Source organism: Delphinapterus leucas, chromosome 2 (genome assembly GCF_059928025.1).
Source record: "Delphinapterus leucas isolate spDelLeu-1000000601 "Yukka" chromosome 2, BTC_Dleu_Yukka2, whole genome shotgun sequence".
In the NCBI taxonomy this organism is placed as follows: Eukaryota; Metazoa; Chordata; class Mammalia; order Artiodactyla; family Monodontidae; genus Delphinapterus; species Delphinapterus leucas.
The window spans coordinates 5,635,860-5,661,959 of NC_143130.1; the positions used below are offsets into that span (position 1 = coordinate 5,635,860).

Consider the following 26,100-nt stretch of genomic DNA (forward strand, 5'->3'; position numbering starts at 1 on the left):
ATTCTTTGCCTCATGGACATTCACAAGATTTTCTCCTTTTCTTCAGTCCAGCCTTTATAATTTTAGGTTTTACATTTAGGTCTACAATGTGGTTTTTGTCTTTTGGTTTTTTTTTTTGTGGTATGCGGGCCTCTCACTGTTGTGGCCTCTCCCGTTGCGGAGCACAGGCTCCGGACGCGCAGGCTCAGCGGCCATGGCTCACGGGCCCAGCCACTCCGCAGCATGTGGGATCTTCCCAGACCAGGGCACGAACCCATGTCCCCTGCATCGGCAGGCGGACTCTCAACCACTGCACCACCAGGGAAGCCCTACAATGTGTTTTGAGTTAATCTTTGTATATGGTATGAGGTGTGGATCAAAGTTCATATATTTGCGTATGCATACCCAGTTGTTTCTGTACAATGTTGGTAGACTGTGTTGTTTAAGTCTTGTATATCCTTACTGATTTTTCTGTCTAATTGTTCTATCAGTTGTTGAGACAGGAGTATTGAAATCTTAGACTATAATTATGGTTTTATTTATTTCTCTTCAATTCTGTTAGTTTTTACTTCATATATTTTGAAGCTCTGTAACGAGATTTATAAATGTTTTGAGTTGTTTATGTCCTCTTGATGGATTGACCCTTTTTTCATTATGTAATGAATTTCTTTAACTCTAGTTATATTCTTTGGCCAGAAATCCACTTAGTCAGATATCATTATAGCCCCCTCATCTTTATTTTGAGTAACGTTAGAATAGTATATAATTTTACATTCTTTTCCTTTTAACCTATTTCTATCTCTATATTTAAAGTGAAGTTCTTATAGACAGCATATAGTTCTTGCTTTTTCATCTCCACTGATAGTCTGTGTCTTTTAATTCAGATATTTTGACCAATTAGACTTAATGTGGTTAGTTATATAGGTAAGTTTGAAACTATTCCCTTTTTTTTTCCTATTTGTTTCATTCCCCACACCCCACTTCTTTTGTGTCTTTTGAACTGTGTATATTTTACATTATTTTATCTCCTTTGTTGGCTTATTAGCTATAATTTTTTTTTTTTTTTTTTGGCTGTGTTGGGTCTTCGCTGCTGCGTGCAGGCTTTCTCTAGTTGCAGTGAGTGGGGGCTACTCTCGGTTGTGGTGCGCGGGCTTCTCATTGTGGTGGCTTCTCTTGTTTGGAGCACAGGCTCTAGGCGTGCAGGCTCAGTAGTTGTAGCTCACAGGCTCTAGAGCGTAGGCTCAGCAGTTGTGGCTCGCGGGTTCTAGACTGCAGGCTCAGTAGTTGTGGTGCACGGGCTTAGTTGCTCCGTGGCATGTGGGATCTTACCAGACCAGGACTCGAACTGTGTCCCCTGCATTGGCAGGTGGATTCTTAACCACTGTGCTGTCAGGGAAGCCCTATTAGCTATAATCTTTTATTCTTTAATTTTAGTGTACACTTTAGGGCTTATAGTTTACAACTGTGATGTTTCACAGTGACATTATACCACTTCACATATATTATAGGAACCTTAAAATAATGAACTTTAATTTCTCATCTCCCAGGCTTCATGCTTTTGTTGTCATACATTTTACTTCTACTAATATTATAAACTCCACGTTATATTTTTATTATTTTTAACAGTGAAATATCTGTTATACAGATATGATTAAAAAATAAGGTATTTTAGCTACAATTCACTGTTTTTAGTGCTCTTCATTCGTTTGTGTAAATCCATATTTCTGTCTAGTATAATTTTCCTTCTGCCTAAAGAGCTTCCTTTAACTTTTCTTATCTTTTAGATCTGTCATGTATAAACTTTCAGATTTTATATATCTGCAAAACTTTATTTCACCTTCATTTTTGAAAGATATTTTCACTGGGTATAGAATCTTAGTTACGTCGTCTGATACTTTAAAGATTTTGTTCTACTATCTTCTCCCTTGCATTGTATCTGACGAGAAATCTGCTGTATCTTTATCTTCGTTCTTCTGTTTGTAACCCTTTCCCCACCTTGGCTGCTTTTAAGATTTTCTCTTTATCGCTGGTTTTGAGCAATTTGATTTTGTGCCTTAGTGTAGTTCCCTCATGTTTTTTATAATTACATAAATAATTATATTAATTATGTTTACGTCATTTGGAACTAGGATTTTCACCCAGAGAGAAAGGAGATACAAAATGAGAGAAGGTAATTAAATCTTAGAGTCCTAAATTTGAGTTTGGAAATATAGTGAGACCTCATGATGTATTTTTTTTTTTTACTTTAAAAAAAAAAAAGAGTTTTTTTGTTTTCAGTTCCCCAAATAGGCCTAGAAAAAAAAGACCAACATAGTAGCTTAAGCTCCTGGATCTTTTTCTTTAAATACCATTTCCCCCTAAAACATCTCTGGGATCCTTAGGAAAATGGCTAATTCCAGGTCCTGAAGGATCTTGTCCATCCCAAAGGCAAGGAAGGTGTCAAAGACTGTGTCAGAAGAACCCAGGATGCCAACTTAGAGGTACTCATTGGCCAAAAATGGAACAGTTTGACTATCAATAAGAATAATAACAGTGTTTCAATACAGTGTATTCAAACATCTCCAACATGTTTTTAAAAAATCTTATTGAAACAGACAGGTGTAAAAATTTTTTTTGAGGTCATCAGGAAATTTAAATACTAGATATTTGGTGATATTAAGGAATCATTAATATTTTATGTGATAATAGTTTGTGGTTGTATACTTAAATGTTTATGGATGAACTAGTATAATTTCTGGGATTTGCTTCCAAAGCATCTAGTCGAGCAGTGGGGAGGGTGCAGAGAGAAGTGAAAATGAACGGAAGAAGACATGCTCCCAGTAGATAATATTTGAAGCTGGGTCCATGGGGACTTCCACCGTTCTCCTGACTTTAGTGTATGGGTAAAATTTTCCCCAATAAAGTTGAAAGTATTTTAAATATAATAGAAGACTTATGAGTGCCAGTATCATAGTGTTGTGAGGGTAGTGCCCATAAAGTCATTATCACATTACTTGACCTTAAAAAAAAGGAAAATAAAAACAGCTCAGATTCCATTCCCTCCACCCCAGGTGTTTTCCCCAAGCTATAAAAGATTCTTTCATTTTGGTCCTAATTGGAGCCAGCAGTTCCCGCAGAGCTATCCATGGTGCTGACCAGTGGAACACTGAAAGAGAAGGAGGAGACAGGGCAGGAGGCCATGAAAGATGAGTTTGGAGGTTTCTGGATACCCCTCAGTGGAGAGATATCTACTAAGGAAGAGGTTTTATGGGCTAGAATACAGGAGGCCAATTTAGTCTGGAGGGAAAAGTTCGTCTTCCTTTTGGCTGAGTCTTCTCTGGGCCCCCTGCTCTGTCCGGTCACCAGCCTGTCAACTCCACATTGGCGCACAGCCCAAGACTTTGCCGCAACAGATTATTCTAGACGCTGGACGTTTTTGCTTTGAAGAGGTAGGATATCAGCTTATCAATTTATGTCTGTTTTTATGCATTGCTAGCTGATTTAAGGAATTTGTCTGTCAGAGATTGAGTGCCTATATTTTGAATTTTACAATGGAATAAAAAAGAGTGCTTGGCATGTACAGCTGTGTAGTGAGCAAGGGGAGCATTGAATAAGCTCTCTTTCCTCTCCTTTCGGGTGCCAAGCCAAATCTGCTAGTCCCTGTGCTCTCCTCTATAATTTAAAATATATCAAAATTTTCTTCCTTAATTGGGCGCCAGCATAAGCAATGGGAAGCAAGCGTCCACCTGGTCAGCTTGAGAAAACAATTCACTGACTTGACTTGTAATACATAGGCCTCAATAGGAACTGCTTTATCTGGGCTTTAGTTTTATATTTTAACTTTTTGATTTAGAAACCTTTTGTGATCAGGGTATACTTTCTAAGGACCTCTCTCAGTCAGTCTGTGAGCTAATAATACTGGGTGCTATTGAACACCAGCCCTTTTGCCTTGCTCTGACTGCTGGTGTACAAGCAAGACTGAGGAAGAGAAGATGAGGAAATGGCTGCTTTTATGAATACAGTGTCGCTGTTAGACGGAGGGTGCCTTCGCTTTGATGAGTTGAGAAGTAGACATCAGCTTTCCCTAGGGTGAGTAAAGCAGTGTGGCAAACACTGTAAGATCGGCAGCTTTTGGAAGTTCCAAGATGTTAGTTGATGACAAATGGATAAAAAGCAGTGTAGTGATTTGAAAAGGAAGAAAGAAAGGGAGGGAGGGAGAGAGGGAGGGAGGGAGGGAGGAAGGAAGGAAAGAAGAAAAGGAAGAGAGAAAGGAACAAAGGGAGGAAGGGAGGGAGGAAGGAAGGAAGGAAGGTTGTTTAATTTTAAGAAGACACTAAAAAGAGAACTTGCACAGGCTTTTTAGAGTGAGGTAAACTTGAGTTTGAATCGCAGCTCCGCCATCTGGGTGGGCACATTATCATGAGTTCGTCATTTAAATGCTCTGATATGTATATGTATAACTGATTCACGTTGTTATACAGCAGAAACTAACACACCATTGTAAAGCAATTATACTCCAATAAAGATGTTAAATAAATATATAAATGCTCTGAACCCCTTTGACCTTGGTCACAAATTAAGGGCTACAGGATTATGAGCCAGACTCTTGAGTAACCCTGGTCTAACATTTGGTTTTGAAAATAAGCTCTGATTGAACGAGCACCACACATTCTGAAGTTTGTACCGATGCTCACCTTAAGCAGTTGAAATTTGCAAATACGTCTAACAGACTAGGATGAAGTAGTGAGGCTTGAACTCCTGCAGAAAGCAGTACACAGCAGTGTTGATGGAAAAACCCACTGCCTGGCAGTGAACTGATATCTCTTATGGCCATAAAGAGATATGATGTTATATCAGCAGTTCAGTAAATTTAAACGTGTTTCCAGCCATATTTGTACACAGCAGACCCTTTGATAGGACGCCTGGAATCATGTCCATGGATGCTACTCCTGGAGCAGGAAATTGACGTTACCGTTGGAAAAGTGGAAACCACCTTCAAAGTTAGAAAACGAGGTCACTGCGGTGTGGTTCCTTTTATTTACAGATGTAGGAACATTAATAATAAGGGAGATCAGAGCAAGGGGGCTAGAAAGGAGATAAAATGGGGATGTTCTTAAAATTTACATCTGAGGACCTTTTGGCTGCATTTAGAACCAGGGAAAGGAGTCACACGTGTTCAATTAAAGTGCATTTCAAATGTTTTATTGCGTTCAGATTTGATGGAATTTATAAAAATCATGAAACCAGAGAGATAATCTAATTTCCCTCCTTAGTTTTCAGATGAAGAAATTGAATCCCAAAGTGATTAAATGATCTAAGATAACCTAGCTAGATAATACCATATGTCGCTCATCAAATCTTTTCACGTATTTTTACCTCTGCCTGAAACATTGCTCCTGTCCCACACCTGTCCTCTTCTATTGCCTGATTTTAGGTCATTTATCACTTTCTCTCAGGAATCTACCCTGACCATTGCCCCCATCATCAAGGTCACATCATTATAATAGCAGAAAATAACCACAACTGTTTATTGAACACTTATTGAATCACTGTAGCAACCCTATGAAATAAGTACTGTTTATCTCCATTTTTTATGGAAGGAGAAACTGCTCCAAGGGGGATTAAATAACTTGCCCAGGGTTACAGTTGATCCACAGTAGATCCAGAATTCAAACCTAGGCAGTCTCACTGCAAAGTCCGAGCTCACAACTCACCACATTATTCTACCAGTTATCTATTATCAGGATACCTCATACATCTCTTAGCACTTACTGTTCTTGTAATGTTACATTTATTTGTGTGATTATGTGATACATTTTTTCCTATTAGATTGTAGCCTTCAGGAGAGCTCAGATCAGTACCTTCTGATTCACCACTTTTGCTTAGCTCTGACGTACCTCCTGACTAGCAGGCTTTACATATCTTTTTCAATATGTGAAATGGAGTTAACAATGATCCATTTAATAGTGTTACTTGTTGTAATTGCACCATGCTGTAATACAATTGCATTGTTAAGAGAACTAAGTGAGAAAGTGCTCATAAAGTGCTCACTGGTTCATATCACTTGGTAAGCACTCTAACTAAAGAGCTATAATCAACATAAACAGCCTTAGAGGTAACTTAAGACCACGAGACAGGATCTGAACTCAAGTGTTTAGTGCTCTTCACTTCTATTCTTGTCTTCTTTTTGTATCTATAATGAAAGTAGTTAGAAAAGTCTTGGAAAATATATTGCATTCCAGAGCTGATTTCCTAACTAGGTAGGCAGCTAGCATGTGAGTTTCATTCTTGGTAAGTGTTGGTTTCATCCAGGAGACCAAGACAGATCCGGAGTCTTTAGGATGCTGTGGTAGTTAACCCATAACTTCCTGAACCAGACTCCCAAGCATGGACCACTAGTTAAGGCTACAGGAAGTAGTTGCCATGTCTCTGTTCAGTTACAGCAGCCGAGTATGCACTTCATTAGCTTTTCTTTGGTCATTTAGATGCATTTGTTTCTGCATGTATTCCTTGTCTTCCTGTCTATGTTTGCTGGGCTGCAGATAGGATTTATTATTTCCAATCATGTCCTTGAAGTCTGTTCAGCAGTGTTATCTCTAGGGTATAGAGATGCCCATGGCAAGTGATCAGCAATGTATTCTACTATGCAGAACCTAGCCGCAGAATAAAAATTGAGCTATAAAATTAATCTATAAAAGAGTCGCAGATAAAATGGTGAAGAGATCAAAATTAATCTTAAAAAAAAGCACAAGACGAAAGGCAGGTACCCTAGAATCAAAAATCGTGGTATTCATGAAAGTGACGATTAATTATTTAATTCCAAGGACAGACACATTATAGTCTACAAATATATTTCAGGTTCACAACTGACTAGCTATTTTATGTGGCCGAATACCAGCTTTGCATATTTATTAAAATTATTCATAAATGTGTCGCTGCCTAGATGAACTGTTGAGTTCTTGTTTCTTGATCCAGTATATTATCTTGTCCATTTTGTCATGGAACTATAATAGAAATTTGTCTAAATTTTAGAGTGATCCATGGAATATTTTCAGTATCAGCATCTCCTAAATACGTATTTCATCATTTCCATTTTGCCTGATGTGATCTTTCACGTAGGTTAGAAGAAGTCATCCATCTCTACAGAAAATTTGCAGGATTTTTTTTCCTTTGGGGAATAAATTTTAGGCAAAAATCTTTATTCAGTATGAAAAGTTATTATAATATTAATATTTAGGTATCAAAGTATTCCAGCTACCTAAAAATTTGGACAAGATGTGAATTCTTTGGAATAGTAGAATAGTCCCAGGTCTCAATCGTCATGTGGAGTTTCTGGAGAACTGTGTTTGGTTAGGGCTTACTTGTTGAGTATTTAACCTGTTGCTGTGGCCATGGTAACAGTGTGGCTGAGAAGGTGAGTTCAGTTCATACCCTAAGTCTACCACTTATTATTGATTGTATTTAACTTTTTGAGCATCACTGGTCTCATTTGTAAACTTGAATGATAATGTCTACTTTACAGTGTTGTTAAAGAAGGTTCTATGAGATAAGGCATATAGAGTGCCTAGAACCGGATCAGGCACGTAGTAAGTGCTGAATAGATATCAGGTGCTGTAAGTGTTATAACAATAGTATGTCCTGGAATGCCACAGAAAATGTGGGCTAGGGTTTTAGAGAGAATATATGTCAAAGAGATGTTTATCTCCAGTAACGTATCTCTAAACTGGTAGGAGTTAGATGATGATAAGAAAGAGTAGATGAAACTTTTAAATCTAGATTGTTAATTGTAATATACTATAGTTTAAAGACACTTCAGCTGATCTAGTTTAATTCCCCCTCTCTGTGCATGGGTGGAAAATGCCCCTCCAAAAGGTGAAGTGACTTCCCCAGGGCGACCCAGGCAGGACAGCTGGCTCTCACTCTCGTTGCCTAGCTCAGTTTAGTGCTCCAACTGTTTTAAAGCACTGGCTTATCAACAGAGGAAGAAGCATTCATTGAATCCCTCCTAGACATGGTCATTGTTTTAGGAACTAAGTATATGATATCTAGTATATAACACTTCCTTGCTCCTCTTGGTTTGGTATCTTCATGATTATTAATCCTCTAGAGGTATCTTTGCATACCCCTAAGAGTCATGCAGAAAATGACTGACTGTCCCGGAGCCAGCTCCATCCTCAATGAACATGGGTGGCTCTGTGTGCCTCCGCGGGGTGGTGGCTGTAGCCGTGGGGAGGATACAGAAAAGGGAACGTCCGCCGAGTTTTCCAGAATTACCCTTGAGAGCTCATAAACTTCTAATAGTAAAATGAAGCCTTTCTCCCTTATAAAACAGAGTCATGAGTTAAAGGGGATGCATTAAATGCTTCTGAGCCGTAGATTTCAGTGAGTTCCGTAAAATTCTCAATAAAGGAAAGGTCAGTGTTTGTACTGTAAACAGTGTTTTCAGAGGTGTATTTAACCCCAGGCCCTCTCGTGATTCCCAGAGTGACTCATAATTGGGCTGCTCTCCTTTGAAAGTGCCCCGTTTCCCATCATCTCCCCAGAACGGCCCTACCACCACCCAGGCTCTCTCTTCCTCAGCGGTACTAACTACCCCAGCTCCGGGGCCAGCCTTTTACCAAAGGAGAAAATGAAAAGAAGCGATTTCCCCTCCATCACATCACAGCGTGGGCTTAGGAGCTTCCCTTAGGACTTGGCTGCAGTTTGTATTTGTGGTTAAAGTGAAAAGATTGTCATCACGCCAGTTCGTGGGGTGTGCCGAGGGCAGTCCTTCCTCTGTGTTTTCGTGGAGACCACACGTGAAACTAAGAAAGACCAATGGGTGACCTTGGCTTAGGACGACGCAGGGAGTGGCGATTGTCCACCAGCCTCCGTGCTGCACCATGGGAGAGCAGATGGTCCCACCGGGCAGCGCTGAGGCTTAATTGAAGAGTGTTTTTACCCCATTAGCAAGAGCGTTAGGAGGAAGTGTTCAGAGAGTGTGGATGCAGCTCTTTCCATTGAAGAACAGAGATTCCCAAATAAGCAAAGTACAACCTCAAATAGTAATCCATCTTCATTTTCAATCCCTTCATCTTTCCAGGATAAGGACTTCTCTGACTCAGGGTGTAAAAAAGGGGAGAATGAGCTAGAGTCTTAAAAATGATTCTTCCCGCTGGTGTCCATGAACACCGAGCGCCCCTTGTTTAGAACAGGATGACGTTGAATGGGCCTTCCTGAATCAGTTTTTCAGCACAAGAGTGAACATATCTGCCAGGCTGGCCGGGCACATACAGATCTGCCTGAAGCCATTTAAATGTATAGAGGCCATGGGACGTGAAAACAGCAGTCCGAGAAACATGAATGCGCTTTTCTTTACATCATTATTTCTAGCTCCTTTATACTCGGTTTTTATGCTGAGCAAATACGCTTTCATCACTACAGCTGAGGTCTTAGTCATGAATTATAGTCAAATTTAATCTTTAACTTCACAGAGCAGTCATCTTTTGCCTGACTTCTTTGATTATTTTGTTAATAATGTTAAAATGGCAGGAAAAAATGGTTCCCTTTTTTTAAGTTAAAATAAGTCTTTCTGCATTAGCATCTGAAACTATCAGAGAATGTCGAACTGAAGTCTGAGAGCTCTCTTGGTTTTAAAGACACAGAATTTCAACAGCATTTTCACTTATGGATTCGTCTTTCCTGTACGCGGAGATTTTGTTTTTTGAAATGTGTTTCAGGTCACCAAAAATATACTTCTAAAGCTGTGACTAAAATTTGCCAAAAGTAAGACATTTGAGAGTCTATTAAGAGTTAAGACAGGCTAGAATGTATACATGAAGGATGGTCCAAAAACGGCAGTGTGATTTTATTAGGAAAGTGTGCAGAGAGGAGTCTCCTTGGGATCAGTAAGAAGCTACATTATATATTTAACAAAAATAAAAGGAAACTTCTCTTTCAAGTATGTAGTAGTAATTTTATGATACCTCTTAAATAAATATTGGTTCACAAGGATTGCCAGTCTTTTGTTTCACCAGAAATTCATTCAAATAATTCACCCATGTTTCACAAAGAGAAGTGCTACCTGTAGACCCCATGGGCACGTGGGGTGAAGTGGTCAGTGAAATGCTTTTTCTTACACTCATGAAAATGGGAATGTCAGCCTGAGAACTGTATTGGATTATACCAGCTATATGGGTGTTGCAGACTGCTTTTGGTGTAAATTTTATAATATACAGAAAGGCTGTTATTTCAGAATCTCTTCTGACTACTTGTAGGGTCAACTAATTTTAACCATCTCTAAAAGGCACTTGCACAAGGGGAAAGATGCCCATCTTGGGGGTGTGTGGGCAAAAAGGAAAATGTAGAAATGATAGTTTACGGGAGGGAACCAGATATCCTGAAAGCCTTCTCACCATGCAAGACTAGGTGCAAAATAAATCAGAGAAGCATATTTTTTAGACGAACTGATGAACTTGTAAGAGAGTAGGGGAGATTCTCCAGGGGGCAAAAAGTCCGGACAGTAATTTGAAACCGAAGGAGTGTGGAAAAGAGACCAGGACTGCCCCAGTGCCAATGCCTGTATAAGGAATTCAACAGCTTAGGTACCATGGGAAAGAAGAGATGATTGGGCCTGGCGTCTAGGTACAGCTGGAGGGCCAAACGTGAAACACTCTCTCAAAGCCGGAACATTCACAGAGGCTACACCTTTACTGAAAGTCAGAGCTGAAAAAAAATTAGCTCACCAGGAAAGGGAACAGATGAGGAAATCTCTCTGTCTTTGCTCTTACTCTAAGGAAAACCAGTAATGATTGTAATCATTATTCCCCTAAGAATTTGCTACTATAAGCTTAATTTTGGAAGAGTCTGGGGTGGAAATTTATAATTCTTACAGGGTCATGGAAACCTCAACCTAAAACACTTAAGTAACACGTTTCCAGATCAGCGGTACCCTCTGGCACTTGGTAGAGATAAGCATAAACCATCTCTGGAGGAAAGCATTAGCAGTCCGGTTCCCTGAGAATTCCTACAGACGCAGCTTATACGAGGTTATCATAAAACACAGCCAGCACTCAACAAAGCAATCCAGAAATTACCGAACAGGAAATGGCATAAGCCAAAACACAAGAGTCAACGGAAACAATAAACAAACAGGTTTAGATCCGCCTGTGCCTCACGACACTAGGGCGCTGAAAACTGCATGTGAAACAAATGCATGCGAAATATATAAAGAGAAAAAGCTGAGCAAGGAATAAGATACCATCAGAAATGATCAGCAGGATTTGAAAAGGAGCCCAGTAGAATTAGAAGAAAGAAAAAATACAATCATCGCAGCTTAAAGGAGGATTACACACAGCTGAAGAGAGAATTAGCAGACAGGAAGATCATGAAGAAATTACCCAAGGTGAAACAGACAAAGGAGTTGAAAACTAGTGGAGGGAGTAAGACGTAGGAGTGATAGGACGGAAAGATCTCACATATATCAATTTGGAATTCCAGGATATTAAAACACTGAAAACGGGGGATGTCAAGAACCTGCTCCCCAAGTCCCATCCAAAGACAGAGTCACATCCAAAGACACCCGAGCTTAGGAACCCCACTCTTTTATTTTAAAACAGACTGGAACCACATCTGCTCTTTGCCCAGGAGAGAGACAACATCTTTACTCTCCAGGCCAGTAAACAAACCTACCCTCTGCTGTAGGGGGCGACTTTATCTTCTAAGGTTGTTCACTATGCAGACATCCCAGAAAAGTCATCCCAGACCCAAAGCTGTCAGTGCCTCTGCTCACAAAACATGAGCGTCCTATGGAGGATTATTTCCCCATAGTGGAGCGTCAATTTGTTTAAGGTATAAAGACAGAATTTTCCAAAAGTGTTGAAAGATTGGAATCCTGTGCTCGAGAGAACGCACTGTATACCAAGCAACAGAAATAAATACATATTAAGACTTATCATGGTAGAACTGTAGGATACCGAAGACAAAGAGGAAACATTAAAGGCAACCAGAGGGAAAAGTAAGTTCAAATTGACGAGCTAGTTCTACAGCTGTTCAGGAGAGCGAAGGGTCCAAAATAACCAAGTCCTTCCTGAGGAAGAACCAGAGTAGGAGAGAAGGGGGTGTCTTGCCTTATAGAGACCAAGGCCTGCTATAAAGCTACAGTAATGAAGACAGTGTGGTATTAAGTTCTTAGTGTAGGTGTAGACAAAGAGACCAATGCAACAAGATAGAAAGCCCATACATAGTCCCACGCATATGTGCAAACTCCATTTATAACGAGATGAGTGTTGCAGATCAATGGGGGGGGATAAGCTATTCCATAAATGATACAAGATTATACATATGGAGAAAAAAATGAAACCAGATTGTGACATATGTAGAAAATTAGTTCCACATAGGTTAAATATTTGGATCTTTAAATCACAAACAGAAAGCTTTAAAAGGAAATGAAAACTATAAAGCGTCCAATGAACCACCCCCCCCAAAAGAAAGGAAGAAACAAAGAAAGAAAAATAAGAGAATATCTTTATGACTCCAAGCTCCTTGGGAACTTGAGGCATAAATTGGCTATAAAGATGATGTTGCTGAATGTTCTACAGCTGTATGGATAGATCCAGGCTTGTCAAACTGGCACACACATCGTGACAGTAACTGTTAATGGAGATGAGGCTGAAAATTTAAGACCCAGGCCAAAGCCAGGGGGTGGAGAATTTGTGGAAGTGATGTCTTCACTAAAGAATGACCTGATGCTGAAGAGACTCGATGCTGTGGTAGCTGAAGAACATCGTACGACGTGGATGTGGACACAAGAGTCTTGTTGCTGAGCTCTGGTGGCAAAACATGAGAACACGAAGCTGTTTGAAAGGACCTTACTGAAGTTTTAAGGCCAGAGGACAGTGGTCATGTGTTTTTGTAAACGAGACCACCGGGCCTCCTTCATTAAGACTTTATATTCAGCTTAGTTTAATGTAGATTTGAAATTAGCTTTTTCATAAAACGAAAGCAATGCAGAATGCAAAAAGAAAAAAAAGGTGGGGGGAGGGATTTATCCAAAGGATACCATTAACAAACTGAAAAGTCAAGTCACAACTGGGAGAAGTTATCTTCAGCGCGTATCGCTGATGGATTAGTATCTAAAACAGACAAAGCAATTATGTGATAAAGTAAAAATAGGTATAAGGGATGAATAAACATTTCAAAGAAAAGAAAACATGAATGGTTAATAAATGTGAAAAATGCTAAACTTCATTAGTAATCAGGGAACTGCAAATTAAAAGCACAGTGATACCATTTTATATCTACCAGGTTGGCCAAATTAAAATTTGGAACAGTACTGTTTGTGGGTAGGGATGCAGGGCCACGGAGATTCTCAAGTTCTTATAATCTCATTCCATTCAAAGACCCAGGCAGAATAGTAGGTCTAACTTTTCCTGCACTGTATCAAACATAAGGGGAAAAGAAATTTAACAAAAACGTTACTGTTTTTCTTAATAAGCACCAGTTTATCTTAGAAGATCAGGTCGCACCTTGTCATAGACCAGTAAGTGGGGAAAGATTACAGAACTTGATGACCACGATACAAGAGCCATCTGTAGGGATGACTTCAAGACAGCTGAAGAAAACTGTGGGAATGGGAAAATAGAATTTCCTGAGCTCTCCTTTAATGCAAGCAAACACAAAAGTCTAAGCTAGAAGAATAAAATCTAACTCAGGATTGTTCTTTTTGTTGAGTATGATAAAGATGTATGATGTTATTTTAAAACGGGGGGGGAACCCCACAAAGCTAAAAACCTAACCTAGAATAACTATGTGGATGATGTTGCCTAATTTTTTCAGTCTCTAGTGAGGTGCACGTCCATACTCTTATTCTCCAACGGACTGTTTACTAAAAATTCGTAATGCTTGAATTAAACTAGATAATTGAGATAGTTCATTGATTAGCCAGATGAGCTGAAGGAAGTGTTAAAAGTTACCATTCGGGGGAGAGATTTCCCAGCTCAGATTTGAATCCACGGCCAGCTTTGTGGCAGGAGACCAGGTCTGAATCAGTATTTCTGCCTGGAAGTCACATAGCCTCAATGAGAGATGAATGTGGTTACTTCTGGGTTCCGCGTTCTTCATCAGCTAAGTATGTGCACTTGTCACTCATATTTTGTTTTCAGCTTGTTACACGGACAGAAAAATCTCTGCAGAATAAAGAACCAGTTTTCCAAGTGTCTGAAGCTATATTGTATTTGCATGTTTCCAGGATGTAAAGTGAAGGGTGTTTTTTCCTTGAAACATTATTATTTTTTTTTTTACATCTTTATTGGAGTATAATTGCTTTACAATGGTGTGTTAGTTTCTGCTTTATAACAAAGTGAATCATTTATACATATACATATGTTCCCATATCTCTTCCCTCTTGCTTCTCCCTCCCTCCCACCTTCCCTATCCCACCCCTCTGTTGAAACATTATTTATCTGTGTGCTTTTTTTTCCTGATTGTATGGTACCGGAAAACATTATTCACAGCTACTAAGATGTCTATCTCATTGTGTTTGTGCTGATTGCTCATTTCATTGATTAAATGGCACAAGAAATAAGGAAATTTTCCTTTTATTAAACAACATATTTCCAAAAAATTTTCTTAAAAACCCAGAGTGAAATTTCTGGCTTTGGTTAAAGCTACTTTCCTTTTTGTATTATGTAGTGTTGATGGAAGTACACGATAAGGCAGTTGTTTAGGTCAGGTAACTCATTCCAGTTTTAAACTCTGTTAATTCAAGCATGATTGGGCGTATCCTTTGCACTTGGTTGCTCAAGGATTCATGATAGGAAGGAAGCCTGAAGTTACCAAGAAATGACTTGTTTAGACGCATTGATTTCATGAAGACCCCACCCTACAGCCACTGGCTAAAACCTTAAAGGAAATGGAATTCTTTAGCTAGTGTTCACTTTATGTCGTATATGAAGTAATAATCCTCTTAACAAGTAAGCAAACAAAAAGTTAACTTCATTGATAATAGCAACGATTGGAAATAACAGATATATGAAATATGATTGAGTAAATAGTCATGCAGCCATATGATCGAATGCTAAACAGCCATTGAAAGTTGTAGAAGACTAATGACTTTGGAGAATTTTCATAACATATTATAAGTTTAAAAAGCAGACTGTATACCTGTGGTCTACAACGCTTTCAAGGATACACCTTAATTATTAATAGTAGTTTTCTCACATGGTAGGCTCGTCTGTGGGTTTTGAGCCCATACCCTGAAGCACCGCACTCTTCTGTCCTTTACTTTTTTGGTGGTGGTTATATATTCGCTCTGGTTTTGCATTTATTGCCCCATTTCTGGTCTTCCGTTTCTCATTGTGGAAGAAGATACAAATTTCATTTGAGAGAAAATTTGAAGGATTGTCAGAATTGAATTGAAACAGATGGTTCACACCTCTGTTAAATCCTTAAATATCCACTGACTAGGCATTAGATTGCACTTTGCATATCTTACTGAATAATGCAAAATGCATTTTTCTGTTTAGGAAGGAAAAGGTACATGTGAGTTGTTTCAGTGATTTGTGATTTTAACATGCACACTAACTCATTTCCTTCGTGTGTGTGTGTGTGTCTGTCTGTCTGTCTGTCTTTTAAGTTGGGAGTAAGCCCAGTGAGCCCAGTATGGCAAACCATTTGTGCTTCGAGGTCACGGTGACCCTCTTAGGCTAGGCAGTTGGAGTTACTGGAGTGTTTCTGGAAAAAAAGGCACTTTTTTTTTTTTGGCTGCATTGGGTCTTTGTTGCTGTGTGCAGGCTTCTCATTGCAGTGGCATCTCTTGTTGCGGAGTGGAGCACGGGCTCTAGGCGCGCAGGCTTCAGTAGTTGTGGCACGTGGGCTCAGTAGTTGTGGCTCGCGGGCTCTAGAGCGCAGGTTCAGTAGTTGTGGCGCACGGGCTTAGTTGCTCCGCGGCATGTGGGATCTTGCCAGATCAGGGCTTGAACCCGTATCCCCTGCATTGGCAGGCGGATTCTTAACCGCTGTGTCACTAGGGAAGCCCAAAAAAGGCACTTTTATGCAGAATCTTGCTTATGTGTTTAGGAATCCAGGGGTCTAAGTGAGAGTACAGCTTCCAGGACCACCCAAGGCAACCATTAGCTCTGGTGTCACATTTAGGCCTCCGTGAACTTCTATGAAACCCCTTTGAGAGTACCATTCTCCCACACTTTTTATAAGATTTTTCAAAAAGCACATCCTAGTAATTAATGCACAGAAAATGCAGTCTTGCATCTGGCCTTATCTTTTTCCTGCCCTTCTGAAATCAAGTACAACTAACTTCAACCAAATTATAATGGAAATTGTACTAAGATAATAAAATTATACTCTATTTCTAGTCGAAGAGCCCTGTCGTGAGAATTTAGCCGATATAAATTTGCCTACCCAAGTGTACCTTGTTGCTGATTTTTAAACCAATGAATGAATGAATATTTAAGAAACAAAATTCTTGGTTGTTTTAGTGCACGTGCTTAGTTAGTTTCCATCATATTTATACTCATCTGTGCAGTGTGGAGGCAAGGCAGGCAGCCCCGTCGCTAGTGTATGAAGCTAACAGGGGCTTTACTTTTTATGTTTCGTACACCGCACACACAAGATGCACACGGAGTATAGTTTTATGAGATGGATTGTGTGTGGGAGTCTTAGAGATCTCTTTGTATCCTGGCTGTTTCCTAATTGTGTATCCTTGGGCATATCACCAAACTTTGTATATTTCATCAACTTTAAAATGGGGGTATTGTAAGAGCCGACTCTAACACAAATAGCTTGTTTATTAAATGTAGATAATATATGTCAAGAGTTATGCAAATATGAGGCATTATTCCTTCCTTTTTTTTCACTTCCCCCAGGAATACTCTCTGAGGCTTTGGAAAGATATTTTTTTTTTCCAGTGGTCACTCAAATTTCAATGGTTTGTTTCTCCGCTCCTTTCCTATTTTCTCCCTAGATTTCCTTAGCTCTCCCTTTTATATTTTTCTATTAAGAAAATTTCCTTAAAAGTTATTAACAGAAGACTCAATTTTGCATCTAATACCTTAAAACGAGCATAGGCTTGGCACACAGTTATGACTGTTTCGGTTGTAGTAACTTACATGTAATGCACAGACCCTGAGTCTTCTTAGTTCCCTGAGTTTTGACAAATGATTATATATCCATGTAACCTGCTCCCTAGTCTAGATATAGAACATTCCCATCACCCTGCAGAGTTTGGCAAAAGCTCCTCTACTTTTGGATATGGTTCCGTTCTCCAGATTCTTATTTGGTTTTCTTGCCTGAGGGTATGTGAATCAGCTCTTCATGTTGTCAGGGTCCTTCCAGAGCTTCAGAGCAGCATTTCTGAATTAGATCCTTTTGCTGACGACATGCTTTTTGAACTGGAGAAAGTTTGCTTGCTTTTTCTATATGAACTCTCCTGTGGTTTTTTTTTTTTTCCTTCTAATGTCTCTCTTCCCATTTCTAAGTGCTATTGGCAATATATTTTATGGTTTAGCACCACTGTGAGCCAGTCTCACAAAAAAGGTTATTTAAGGGTTCCATATCAGACATGCTTTAGTGTTGTCTCTGAAATTTAGCTTACATTGTCTGACTCCAGCCATCACTCAGAATTTCTGTAGTGTTTATGTACATAACATGCTTTCTCCCCCTCAAAAAATTGAGTCAAATGTAGTAAAAGTCTGGGTTATTGTCAATGGTAGGAAATTCAGTTCAATGGCACACCAGCCATCCTTGTGCCGTGGAAATATTTTGCTCATTTTCTCCTTATTTTTTTTTCCCCTCTTGCAAATAGATGATTCTTGGTTACTTTGCAACTCTCCATCTTCTATTTTAAGTCGACTCTTTGTGATTTTTTAAAAGCCTTCCTTACAGGTAGAAGATACCCATAAGTAAAGTTTTTAAAGTACTGTTGAAAGTTGCCAGCCATCATTGTTTTTATTCTGTGATACCTGAACCTGATATCTTTGGAGTAATATTTCAAATGAGCATTGCTTATTGGAACTGTTTAAAAAAGTATCTGAAGTATGTTTGTTCCACCTTCCCTGTGTATTTACACCTCTTCGATGTTACTTTATGAGCAGAAAAAGCAAACTGTCACTATTTGCTGTAAATTGAAGCTTTTAATAACTGTGTCTGTTCTACAACATTCGTCAGCTTTGAATATTCTGTCAGTAGAAAATAAAAATAGCAGGGAAACTGAGCAGCAGTGACACTGAGAATTTATGCGCTTATGCTAAAGCAAGGTAAAAAAACATAATCTTGAAGGGTGAGTATTTGGCATTTTCCCTGCAAATAATGTAAATTTGAACTGACTCTTCCTTGAATAAATTTTAGATGAAAAGTTGGCAAAATAAATGAATGTTTCATCATTAAACACAGAACACCTTTAACCTAGAAAGAAAAGAATAAAGAGATTACTTCAGATCACTGATTCAATCATATATGCCTTGTTTGACATAAGCTTGAAAAGTAAGTTTTATAAATACATGAAACATGATAGCTCAGTATAAAAACTTTAATGCATATAGTGTTTAAATTTTTAAACTATTTCGTAGTAAAAATTCATGTGCAGAAGATTGTCTTGGATATGTGACAGTAAAAAATTAATTTATCTAATAAAGATGGAGTAAATCATATCTAAATAAATTCCATAGTCCACATTTTTGTTAGTAAATTGTATGTGTCAGTTATAAATATTAAAAGCATGAATGAAATATATGTTATGAAAAATTCACTGCTTTCTCCTTTCAGATTAAAAACGTAAGTTTTTCAGGACCCCTTATTGTTAAAGTCTGTTCTTGCCCTTGTGCCTTTCTTTAATGTACCTGTCTTCTTGTAAGAGTCTCTTCTCAAAAGATATCCTTATCATTATCTTTATCAGTAACAGTAATAAATACTTAGCAAGCACCAGCTACGTGCCCTGTTTGATAAATATTGACAATAGGTCAGCAGTGTTTTGAGTAGGAAGAAAAGTGTTGTTAAAATCCTGCTTAGTGATGCAAGAGGGAGGGGATATGGGAATATATGTATACGTACAGCTGATTCACTTTGTTATAAAGCAGAAACTAACACACCATTGTAAAGCAATTATACTCCAATAAAGATGTTAAAAAAAAAATCCTGCTTAGCGGTGCTACTATGCAGTCTTCATTTAAACCTGTACTGTAACACAGAGGCGATTAATGAAGCTATGAGCTTGCTTGTATCCCTGTCAGCCTTATGACGTATCTGCAAATATAGGGAATTTGAAAAATAACCACAATGAGCTAAAGAGATGGTCTTTGCTTTTACAGAATGGCCGTGCCTGCATGTTTTAATTTAGTTTTGTATTCATGTTACTCCACTATTATGGATGGAGCCTGAGGGAAGGAGCAAATTAATTATTGTTAAAATTAATGAGATAATTGCACATGTGTAATTTTGCAAAGCGCTCTGCAAGTGTGTTATTCCGTGATGAGAAATGCCTGGTCCTAATTCATCCTTTGGAGAGAGTGGAATTTGAAGAGTTTAAGATTGCAAGGATGTGTCTTGTTTGGTTTTTTGAACAGAAGACCTAAAATAGTGTTAAGCACTCTAAAAGGCTTTTGAGTTGGGAATTTACTTTACCACTGTGTGTGAAAGGGTTTGTTTGTTTTTTCCAGGAAATGTGCTTATGTCTCTTAAAATGTTGTCTCAATCAAGATTAAGGAATGATTTTCAGTGAACTTGGGATGTGAGTCAGATACTAATGATCTGCCAAGAGAGTAGTTGCATTTTTCCCTGTGGAGGATTTTCATACGAATTCAGTTCATCTGCCCCACTACAAAGCTCACCTGTGCCTGTAAAGAACTTCATAGGGAACACAGGAGGTGACCATTCTGTTTGGCATTTTTCCCTATCCTGATTTGCAAGATAGTGCCTACAAAGCCTCTGATTTCGTTTTCTTTATTTTTGTGCCTCTCCCATGGAGGAAAGTTAAAAGTTTTGTTTATTTTTCTTCTTTTATTAGCTCTGATTTTAAGTACCTCTTAGGATTTACAAAGCTATGTCGAGGGTTCTTTCAGGTACAGTATTTCTTTTTAAGTACTGATAAGATTCTCTCCTTTGAATGTGCTTTTTCTTTTTCATCCTTTTTAATTATGTTAATTGATTTGGATAAATCAGTTATGCCAATTGTTTGGATATTGAAGAAATAAGATGGATATCTCCGAGAAGGAGAGTAATTTAATTCCCAGTTTTTACACATGCTGGATATTGTGTCTTTGTGATTCACAGGGGCCAATTGTAATCTGTAATTTTGGTAGGGTATTTGTCTTGTTTATGAATAAATTTGAGTGAAAACCTTTTGAAGTTAAAGCTACATGGATGGTTCAGATAAAGATGAGATTGTTTAAATCTTTGATTAAGCAAGTTCATGAGGTTCTCGTGGTATTTTTTTAAAGAAATGTTTAAGGGGATTTCCCTTAACTATTTAAAAGTCTCAGAATCTTATTTTAAAGGATACTTAGTGGAAAGAGGAAAATGAATATACAATAGAAAAGTCTTTCTTTGTAAATAAATCTATAAGTCATCTGCCATAACTACCGCTTTTTTTTTTTTTTTTTTTTTGCGGTACGCGGGCCTCTCACTGCTGTGGCCCCTCCCGCCGCGGAGCACAGGCTCCGGACGCGCAGGCTCAGCGGCCATGGCTCACGGGCCCAGCCGCTCCGCGGCATGTGGGATTCTCCCGGACCGGGGCACGAACCCGTGTCCCCTGCATCGGCAGGCGGACTCTCAACCACTGCGCCACCAGGGGAGCCCACTACTGCTTTTATATTTAGTGACTTGGGCAAATTTAACATTTTTCACCTCACTGTTTCCCATTTTTAAATAGTTAAACAAAACTAGCAATTAAAAAACGGTATCTTGCTTTTCAGCAATAGAGTGTGAATTATAGAAACTTGTTCTAAATCTTCTGTATATATTCCAAATACATTTAATTCTTTGTAAGCCATCACTTTTAAATGTGAGAGCAAATCATTGAATTTCCTACTTCATTTCACCAAAAAAAAGAAAGAAAAAAGAAATTTTGTTTGTTTTAGCCATCTGGATACCTCCCCTTCCTGCAGTATTATTTCTTTCCTGCTTCCTCAAACAAATTAGAAACTTGACTAATTGGAGATTTCATCTTCGACTCCTATACGTGTCTCTAAGTTGGAGGCTCGTAACAAGCTTTGACATATCTTCATGGGCAGTAGGAGGGAGAAAAGTAATAAGCAGTATAGCCAGAAAGTCAGCAAATTAGTGAGCATCTGAGACATCAGAGTAGCTGACCTTGATTGATTTGATGGTCTTTAAACTGCCTTAGTTTCCCCAAAATGATCAGTCTTTGAGAGACTAAAGAAAAAAGTGATTCAGAGAGACTTCATTCTGATATAAGCACATAGTTGACTGACCATTCCAGTTCCTCCTTATGTGCAGGTCAAAGAATAGTCCAGGGGCTTCCCTGATGGCGCAGTGGTTGAAGAGTCCGCCTGCCGATGCAGAGGACACGGGTTCTTGCCCCGGTCCGGGAGGATCCCACATGCCGTGGAGCGGCTGGGCCCGTGAGCCATGGCCGCTGAGCCTGCATGTCCGGAGCCTGTGCTCCACAACGGCAGAGGCCACAACAGTGAGAGGCCCATGTACCACACACACACACAAAAAAGAATAGTCCAGGGATCCCATGTATTGGTAGGGTTTTTTAATGGCTTTATTGAGATAAAATTCACCCACCCTACAATTCACCCGCTCAGACTGTACAAGTCTGTGACTTTTAGTATATTCATGGTGACGGCATCCATCATCACAAACAATTGTAGAACGTTTTCACTACCCCAAAAAGAAAACTCACAACTCTTAGGATCATCCTCACCCCTTTCCTCAGCCCAGGCAACCACTAATCTTCTTTTTGTCTCTAGACATTTGCCTACTCCGGACATTTGATATAAATGGAATCATATAGTACGTGGTCCTTTGTGACTGGCTTCTTTCACTTCAGCATAATGTTTTCAAGGTTCATGGTCCATGTTGTGTACCATGTTATTAGTAATTCATTTCTTTTTATGGCTAAATAATATCCCATTGTATGCTTAAACCCCATTTTATCTACCCATTCTTCAGTTGGTAGGTGTTTGTGTTGTTTCCACTTTTTTGCCTAGGAATAATGCTGCTATGAACACTGGTGTGCACGTTTCTGTGCAGACATACTTTCCATTCTCTTGGGTATATACCCAGGAGTAGAATTGCTTTTAACCGTTTGAGGAACTGCCAGACTGTCCTCCAAAACTCCTGCACCCTGTTTTATTCCCATCAGCAACATCTGAGGATTTCAGTGTCTGCACATCCTGGTCTCAACACATGTTGTTATCTGTCTGTCTGATGATAGCCATCCTAGTGGGTGTGAAATACCATCTGACTGTGGTATTGATTTGCCTTTCCCTGATGGCTGCGATGCTGAGCATCCTTTCGTGTGCTTAGTCTCCTGCTTTAATACTGTTAGTTACAGCATCTTACAGATTGATGGTCACTACCATGGACCCTGATGAAACTAGGACCCAGAAGTATCTACTAACACGTGCCATGTCTATACTGAGCCCTGAAGCTGGAAAGATCTTTGGGCCCTGCCTCAGTGACCTACAGAGTAGAAGGAAGGAGAAAAAAACCATGATAACACGTACACGAAGCACAGTCTTTGGGCAAAGAACATTGGGATTATAAGGGAGGAAGGGTTCAGGATTGCTAGAGAGAAGGGGATTGATCAGGGGGAAAAAGTCATGGAGGTGGTATTGTTTCCTCTGTGAACAATTATGTCTTAGGCATTGAACCAAGAAGGGGGATATAAGGATGGAAAGACTTGGCTCCTGACTGTTCTAAAAGCGATCATTGGGCACTGTGGGTCTTCGTTCTTGACAGTTCAGATGGTTTAGGCCAGGGTTTAACATATTTTGTTGTTGTTTTTGTTGTTTTGGAATGCACATGAGAATCCCTTTTAGTGCCAGGTTGATATCTGGGGGAAAAAATATTCCTTTTGGAAAAGTGATTAGCAATCTTTAATTTGGGACATATGAAATGACTTCCCTAGGCCCTTTGCATACGTGAACATTTTTTTTCTTTCAGAAAACACAGTGCCATTTGGACTTTCAGGTGGTTTTGTTTGTTTGTTTTCAGTATTCTTTCTTTTTCTGATAGCTTTTATGATGATTTTGGAGGAAAAGATCAGCTTCTGTGAAGCAGGCACATAAAACCACTTTCTGTACCAAATCTCACCTAGAGCGATTCTGCCTCTTAAAGACTCTCCAAGGTGGTCTCTAAACGATGTACGGGAGAAGTGACTTTCAGCATCCTTGACTGGCTCAAATCCTTACTGATATTTACAGGCACACCTTGGAGATATTGCAGGTTCGGTTCCAGACCACCGCAGTAAAGTGACTATCACAATAGTGATATCACACACACAAAAGTGACTATCACAATAAAGTGACTATCACAATAAAGTGAGTTCATTGATCTCGCAGTGAAAAGAAAAGTTATGTTTATACTATACTGTAGTCTGTTAAGTGTACAGTACGTTTTGTCTTAAAAAATGTGCATAACTTTTGAAAATTTTTTTATTGCTACAAAACGCTAACCATCATCTGACAGTGCAGGGTTACCACAGTCTTTCTGTTTGTAAAAAAAAATGCAGTATCTGCCACGAGCAGTACAGGAAAGTGCTCTAAAACGAGGTCTGCCTGCACTGAATTTCCAGCCTGTACGTGATATTCTCAAAAGCCGTATAAAACGAATTTTTTCTCATTGGTTATGACGCTTGCTTGATGCCTTAAGGAAAAATAGCTTTGTATCTTGAAACTTCTGGAACCTTTCCAACATCACTGATTTGTTTTTACTCCTAAAAAAAGGGTACTGGCAAATCAGAGCTATTAAAATTGTCCCCCCAGTTTCTTTGATTTTATTTTCCTATAGGTAAGATTAGATCAGGAGCAAAGGGTTTTCTGATATGCTGGAGGAATTGCAGGAATGCCACGAAATAATTAAAGCTCAGTTATTTGTACCAGTGGTTTCTTAAATGGATTTAACATATCGTAACATGTATTTTTTGCTTTAAAAATCACTTTTATTAATTGCACTGGGAAAACTTTCATTCCTAGTGCTATGAATATCACTCTGCAGTTCACCATAAATATTCCTTCTCCTTCTCTTCTTTCGGCAGACCCACGCAGCATGCACACATTGGAACTTTGCACTCCTAGTGACAGTTAATTCCACTTGGAGACACAGAGAGTCTGGTTTTGATTTTAGCACCATTTTTTTAGGTGTATGACCTTGAGTCGTCCTTTAACTTCTCTTACATCTCTTTTGTAACATGTAAAAAAAAAGTACATCTACTTGCATCCCAAGGCTGCTGTGAGGGATAAATAAGAGACTGTATGGAAAGCACAGGGCAGAGCCCCTGGCACATGGGACACACCAATCATGGTGCCTACAATTACTGTCTTTGTGGTTAAATCTTCTTAGTGGGAAGAAGGAGTGTTTAAATTCAGATCCCTCAGACTATCCAGAAACATTTTGGTCGTGGTGATAACTCACTCTGAAAGCATGAACTTCCTGTATAATTCGTCAGTCATCTGCATCCAGGTGTGTAGTGGTTAGCTGTCGATAATAATCACCGTAGCTTATACTTATTGAGGGCTGGGCTGTACCAGGCACTGCTGGGGGTGGAAGGAGAGAGCTATGCTTGTGTTTTCTAGGTTAGCCTACGGACAGCCGTGGAAGGCACGTGCTCTTATTATCTCTGTTACTAGATTTGGAAGCTGAGGCACAGAGAAGTTAGGTAACTTTTCCAGAGTCACATGGTTAATACAGGTTGTCTGAAGATGAGTAACTATGGATCATTTTACATATTGATCACGTTTATGTTATTTGGGTGGGAATGAACCCTGATACGGAAGTTTGTTATAATTCTTGGAAGGAGGTGGAGTAAGGTAACAAGAGTTCACCGTATACTTGCTCCTAGCCTAATGTTTTATATAATATAGAATTCATATAATATATTTTTTAGTCGTTCGTTTTTTATCATACATGCAACTTTGGTCCATAAAGTGCTAAGCTAACTTATTTAATGAATTCTTTAATGAATGAGCTTTATTCACATACTGAGAATAATTCAAGTGTCCACTAGAAATCTACTCTGAAGTAATAGGTAGCCATCATTTTTAAGGCAATCGTGGTATTTTTCTTCTCAGTAACAGATCACACCTGTTATCCTTTCCTATAAATCATTGTTATGTGTTTGACATTGTCCAGACAAATCTTTATGATCCACATGGTCAGGCATTATTGGACTCACTTCTCACACTCTATCTTGATTCTTAATGATCCTCCATGGTTGTATCTCTGTATAGCCATCCCGTTGTATAAATCCCTTCATAATGAAAATACTCATCACTTTTTTTGGTCTCCTGAGTAGATTAAGCAATGAACGCATGCACTGATCAAAAAGTTCTTTTTACCATTTCATCCCTTAGAATTAGTGTTTTGATTTTAAACTACTGATACATTTTTATTTGGGCTTATTGTTTAAAGAACGAGCATGGGATTCTACTGTGCATAAATTATATCCCAGTAAACCTGACTTTTAAAAAGCACAGAAAAGCATAAATATTTGAAATCTCAAGCCTAGCAAAGAGTCATATATAAATTCAAAATGGAGAATCTGCAAGGATTTTGTTCTATATGGTGATTAGTCTTTTGGAAATAGGTTTAAGATTAGTGCTTTTACATAATAAATTATTTCAGGGTCCTTTAAGAGAATATCTGTATGAAGAGAAAAGAACGTTACAGCTTGGGTTTCAAGAATAATGGTCTGATTTTTACATTACACTGATATTCCTCCAAAGCCAAGAATGATGTTTCTTTGTTTATTTACCATATGAAAACGCGCCATTCTGGATATAATTAATGGCCAGAAAATTTAAGACAAAGGAAAGTGGCTCAGCACACAGCAGACAGTCTGAAAAATCTATGATGGAAGAAAGTTAGAGACCCAGATTCTATAGCTGGTGGTAGGTTTCTATCGCTCACCAGAGCCCACAGTCGAAGGCTGGCTTTGGTGCAGTTTTACCTTTAAGATGCCCTCTG

General features: G+C 38.9%; 1 protein-coding gene across 8 annotated transcripts in view; it reads left to right on the forward strand.

The window, feature by feature from the left end:
* The window catches only part of RSU1 (Ras suppressor protein 1), a 300,130-nt gene that overhangs the window by 123,907 nt on the left and 150,123 nt on the right, over positions 1–26,100 (forward strand). The window contains exon 9 of one of the 8 annotated variants that reach the window (XM_022580588.3): positions 1–26,100. This exon is cut by the window's left edge and continues 17,981 nt beyond it; it is cut by the window's right edge and continues 17,444 nt beyond it. The exons of the other annotated variants lie outside the window; for them this stretch is intronic. The gene's annotated coding sequence lies outside the window, so the exon portion shown is untranslated. 8 annotated transcript variants of the gene reach the window in all.